The 6000-nt window shown below is 49.1% G+C and overlaps 1 protein-coding gene across 1 annotated transcript in view; it reads right to left on the reverse strand.

Moving 5' to 3' along the window:
- Positions 1–6000, reverse strand: part of LOC110168982 (ras-associated and pleckstrin homology domains-containing protein 1-like) — a 39486-nt gene that overhangs the window by 25531 nt on the left and 7955 nt on the right. Inside the window, 1 exon segment of the mRNA XM_055163844.1 lies at positions 921–1025. The gene's annotated coding sequence lies outside the window, so the exon portion shown is untranslated.

Consider the following 6000-nt stretch of genomic DNA (forward strand, 5'->3'; position numbering starts at 1 on the left):
ACCAGGTCTAAACCAGGTCTAGGACTGGGGTCTTTTGGAGTAGTGGGTCAAAGGTCAAAGGGGTCAGATCTCCTGAAGACAGAACTAGACCAGACCCAGACTCAGACCCAGATCCAGACTCTGTGTGTGTGCGTGTGTTGAATCTGATCATGTGACCGAGTTCGTGTTGATTCTGGTTCTGCCTCTGGGTCCAAACGGTTCTGACTCAGAAACGAGTTCAGAACAAGTCTGTCCACAAACTGTCACTGAACCAGGACTAAACCAGGACTAAACCAACCAGGACTGAACCAGGACTAAACCAGGACTAACCAGGACTAAACCAGACTGAACCAGGAACCAGGACTGAAACCAGGACTAAACCAGGACTAACCAGGACTAAACCAGGAAACCAGGACTAACTACAGGACTGACCAGGACTAAACCAGGACTAAACCAGGACTAAACCAGGACTAAACCAGGACTAAACCAGGACTAAACCAGGACTGAACCAGGACTAAACCAGGACTAAAAACCACTGAACCAGGACTAAACCAGGACTGAACCAGGACTGAACCAGGACTAAACCAGGACTAAACCAGGACTGAACCAGGACTGAACCAGGACTGAACCAGGACTGAACCAGGACGACTAAACCAGGACTGAACCAGGACTGACTAAACCAGGACTAACCAGGAACCAGGACTAAACCAGGACTGAACCAGGACTGAACCAGGACTAAACCAGGGACTAAACCAGGACTAAACCAGGACTGAACCAGGACTGAACCAGGACTGAACCAGGACTAAACCAGGACTGAAACCAGGACTAAACCAGGACTAAACCAGGACTAAACCAGGACTAAACCAGGACTAAACCCGTGTACTTGTACTCGTTTACTTCGTGTGGATTTTATTTATTCTTTATATTTATTTGTTTCTCACCTTTGTTCTGTTTCTGCTCGTATTATTCCGTTACTGCAGTAGTAGTAGTAGTATTTGCAGTACTTGTAGTACTTTCAGTAGTCGTAGTATTTGCAGTATCAGCAGCTGGAGAGAGAAAAAAAAGAGACGGGATTAACAACGAGGATTTTAATTCAAACCAGATTCTAATCACAAACACAGAGACAGACTCAGAGACACAGAGACACAGAGACACAGAGACAGAGACCTCTGACACTTCAGGACCAGAGACCAGGACCAGGACCAGGACCAAAGACCAGACCAAAGACCAGAAGACCAGAGACCAGACCAGAGACCAGAGACCAGACCAAGACCCCAGACCAAAGGACCAAGACCAGACCAGACCAGAGACCAGACCAAGAGACCAAGACCAGAGACCAGGACCAAAGACCAGGACCAGAGACCAAAGACCACAGAGACCCCGGACCAGGACCAGAGACCAGAGACCAAGACCAGACAAGACCAAGAGACCAGAGACCAAAGACCAGACCAGAGACCAAGACCAGACAAAGACCAGAGACCAAGAGACCAGAGACCAAAGAAGAGACCAAGACCAAGACCAGAGACCAGACCAGAGACCAGAGACCAGAGACCAGGACCAGAGTCCACCAAGACCAGAGACCAAGAAGACCAGACCAAGACCAGAGACAAGACCAGAGACCAAAGACCAGAGACCAAAGACCAGAGACCAGAGACCAGAGACCAAAGACCAAAGACCAGAGACCAGAGACCAGAGCTAAGACCAAAGACCAGGACCAAGACCAGACCAGACCAGAGACCAGAGACCAAAGACCAAAGACCAGAGACCAGAGACCAAAGACCAGAGACCAGAGACCAGGACCAGACCCGAGACCGAGACCCGAGACCCGAGACCGAGGACCAGAGGACCAGAGACCGGATCAGGATCTAGGGTGGACCCTAGATCCTGAACCCTGGTCCTTTAATCGATTAATCAGACATGAAGATCCTCCTAAACTCCCAGTTAAGTCCACAAAACAAAAGTCCACAATCTGAGTCTGGTTTAGTCTGGTCCCGGTTTAGTCTGGTCCTTGGTTTAGTCTGGTCCTTGGTTTAGTCCTGGTCCTTGGTTAGTCCGGTCCTTGGTTTAGTCCGGTCCTTGGTTTAGTCCGGTCCTTGGTTTAGTCCGGTCCCTGGTTTAGTCCGGTCCTTGGTTTAGTCCGGTCCTTGGTTTAGTCCGGTCCTTGGTTTAAACTCTGGATCTGTGAGAATCTGAGTTTGATCCTGGGACTGATTTAGGATCAAACTGTAAAACCAAACTGAAAATGAACATGACCAGGACTAAACCAAAACTAGACCCGGCCTGGACCCAGCCTGGACCCAGCCTGGACCCAGCCTGGACCCAGCCTGGCCCTCGGTCCGGCCCTGGGTCTAGTCTCGGTCTGGTCTTGGTCCGGCCCTGGGTCCTTGGTCTGGTCTCCTGGTCTCTGGGTCTGGTCTGGGTCTGGTCTGGTCTGGTCTGGTCGGCCCTGGGTCTGGTCTGGTCTGGTCTGGCCCTGGTCTGGTCGGTCGGTCTGGGTCTGGTCTGGGTCTGGTCTGGTCTGGTCTTGGTCTGGTCTTGGTCTGGTCTTGGTCTCGGTCTGTTTCACACTTGTGTTTGCAGCTGTTCAGTGTCAGTTGTTTCAGACGTTTGTTCAGACACTTGCTCCTCTGCGCTCAGAAAAATGTCCACGCACATTCACACACACACCCCCCAGAAGAGGCTCCACAAAACACAAAAACACACAAAAACACAGAAAACACACAAGTTACACACAAGAACAACACACACACACACATCTGGAGGCTCTGCTCTGTCTGCGGCTCCTTTCACTTTTCTTCAGTTTTCAGACGAGTTTAAAACTTTTTTGTGTGTGTTTGTGTGTGTTTGTGTCGTCACGGAAACTGCTGAACATTCTACCACAGACATGCATGTAGAACAGCCCCATAGCGAAGTCACGGCAAAGAACAGAATCGAGTCTTTTCCTAAGAACTGGAACAGAGTTTGATGTAAACAGTTCTGGTTTAGTCCCGGTTCAGTCCCTGGTCTAGTCCCTGGTCTAGTCCCTGGTCTAGTCCCTGGTCTAGTCCCTGGGTCTGTCTAGTCTAGTCCTGGTCTAGTCCCTGGTCTAGTCCGGGTCTAGTCCCTGGTGGTCTAGTCCCTGGTCTAGTCTAGTCTAGTTCCTGGTCTAGTCCCTGTCTAGTCTAGTCCCTGTCTAGTCCCTGGTCTAGTCCTGGTCTAGTCTGGTCTAGTCCTGGTCTAGTCTGGTTCTAGTCCTTGTCTAGTCCTAGTCCTGGTCTAGTCCCTGGTCTAGTCCTGGTCTAGTTCCTGGTCTAGTCTCTGGTCTAGTCTGGTCTAGTCCGGTCTAGTCCTGTCTAGTCCCTGGTCTAGTCCTGGTCTAGTCCTGGTCTAGTCCCTAGGTCTAGTCTCCGTCCTGTCTAGTCCCTGGTCTAGTCCTGGTCTAGTCCCTGGTCTAGTCGGTCTAGGTCTAGTCCTGGTCTCAGTGGGGTTTTGTTCTTGTGTAAATGGTGCAGGTCTATGATAAAACCTCGGTTGTGGTTTTGTGTTTTTGTGGTCGTCGGTTTTGTTCCTGTGGTGATAAAAGTGTCTTGCTCAACGAGTCGTGGCAGGATCTGACCTGGACTTTCAAAACTCCCCGTGACTCTGGCCTCGTTTCATCACTGTTTACACCGACCGCTTTCCCAAGTCCAGGTCTAAGTCCAGGTTCAAGTCCACGTTTGGTCTCAGCCAAATCTGGGTCTGAGTCTCTGTGTTTGTCCCGCCTCTGAACCAGGACTAAACCAGGACTAAACCAGGTCTAAACCAAGAACTAAACCAGGTCTAAACCAAGAACTAAACCAGGTCTAAACCAAGAACTAAACCACTAAAACTAAACCAAGAACTAAAACTAAACCAGGACTAAACCAGGACTAAACCTAACTAAACCAGGACTAAACCAGGACTAAACCAGGACTAAACCAGGACTAAACCAGACTAAACTAAAAGGACTAAACCAGGACTAAACCAGGACTAAACCAGGACTAAACCAGGAACTAAACCAGGACTAAACCAGAAAACACAAGACTAAACCAGGACTAAACAGACTAAACCAGGACTAAACCAGGACCAACTAAACCAGGTCTAAACCAGGGACTGAACCAGGACTAAACCAGACTAAACCAGAACTAAACCAGGGACTAAACCAGGGACTAAACCAGGGACTAAACCAGGTCTAAAGTGGGACTAAACCAGACCAGAATCAGGACTAAAACAGGATTAAACCGTCTGAGGTTCTAACCTCAGGAGGTTTAAGTCCTGGTTCAACTGGTTCATCCTGGTTTAGTCTTGGTTTAGTCCTGGTTTAGTCCTGGTTTAGTTCTGTTTAGTCTGGTTTAGTTTGGTTTAGTCCTGTTCAGTCCTGGTTTAGTCCTGGTTCAGTCCTGGTTTAGTCCTGGTTTAGTTCTGGTTAGTCCTGGTTTAGTTCTGGTTTAGTCCTGTTTAGTCCTGGTTTAGTTCTGGTTTAGTAGTCTGGTTTAGTCTGGTTTAGTCCTGGTTTTAGTTCCTGGTTTTAGTCCTGGTTTGTCTGTTTAGTCCTGTTTAGTCCTGGTTTATCCTGGTTTAGTCTGGTTTAGTCCTGGTTTAGTCCTGGTTCTGGTTTAGTCCTGGTTTAGTCCTGTTTAGTCCTGGTTTAGTCCTGGTTTAGTCCTGGTTTAGTCCTGGTTAGTCCTGGTTAGTTCTGGTTTAGTCCTGGTTTAGTCTGGTTTTAGTCTGGTTTAGTCCTGGTTTAGTCCTGGTTTAGTCCTGGTTTTAGTCCTGGTTTCCTGGTTTAGTCCTGGTTTAGTCCTGGTTTAGTCCTGGTTTAGTTCTGGTTTAGTTCTTGGTTTAGTCCTGGTTTTAGTTCTTGGTTTAGTCCTGGTTTAGTCCTGGTTTAGTTCTTGGTTTAGTCCTGGTTTAGTCCTGGTTTAGTCTTGGTTTAGTCCTGGTTTAGTTCTGGTTTAGTCCTTGGTTTAGTTCTTGGTTTAGTCCTGGTTTTAGTCCTGTTTAGTCCTGGTTAGTCCTGGTTTCAGTCCTGGTTTAGTTCTGGTTTAGTCTTGGTTTAGTCTGGTTTAGTTCTTGGTTTTAGTCCTGGTTTAGTCGGTTTAGTCTGGTTTAGTCCTGGTTCAGTCCTGGTTTAGTTCTTGGTTTAGTCCTGGTTTAGTTCTGGTTTAGTCTCTGGTCTCGGTGTTTAAGTTGATTCATGTTTCTGTTTCAGTTTTAATTCAGTAAAAGCCTCGAGTCGGAAACGAACGTAAAACACTGAGGAGACGAGGAGACGAGGAGACGAGGAGACGAGGAGACGAGGAGACGAGGAGACGAGGAGACGAGGGGACGAGGAGAGGGGACGAGGAGAGAGGGAACGAGGAGAGGAGAGGGGACGATGAGGGGGAGGAGAGGAGGGATGAGACGAGGAGACGAGGAGACGACGAGGACGAGACGAGAGGAGACGAGGAGACGAGGAGACGAGGAGAGACGAGGAGACGAGGAGACGAGGAGGAGACGAGGAGACGAGAGGAGACGAGGAGATGAGGAGACGAGAGACGAGGAGGAGACGAGGAGACGAGGAGACGACGAGGGAGGGACGAGGAGAGACGGAGGAGCGAGGAGACGAGGAGAAGAGGAGACGAGACGAGACGAGAGAGAGGAGACGAGGAGAAGAGGAGACGAGGAGAAGAGGAGACGAGGAGAGACGAGGAGACGACGAGGAGACAAGGAGACGAGGAGACGAGGAGACGAGGAGACGAGGAGACGAGGAGACAGAGCTCTAACGAGGACGGGTCGTTAATCACATTTTAATGAAACAGAACCACACCAGGTTCTGTTGGTTTGATCTGCTGGACTCTGGGTCAGAACTGACGTCCAGGATCTGAGGAGGATCAGAACTTCACCTGAGACACAAACTGAGAGTCACACAAAAGAACCGGACTCTGACTCAGAATAGAAACCAGGACTAAACCAGGACTAAACCAGGACTAAACCAGGTCTAAACCAGGACTAAACCAGGACTAAACCAGGTCTAAACTAGGT

The sequence above is a fragment of the Boleophthalmus pectinirostris genome, unplaced genomic scaffold, assembly GCF_026225935.1.
Source record: "Boleophthalmus pectinirostris isolate CB_2022bp ecotype Guang Dong unplaced genomic scaffold, ASM2622593v1 HiC_scaffold_11, whole genome shotgun sequence".
Classification (NCBI taxonomy): domain Eukaryota; kingdom Metazoa; phylum Chordata; class Actinopteri; order Gobiiformes; family Gobiidae; genus Boleophthalmus; species Boleophthalmus pectinirostris.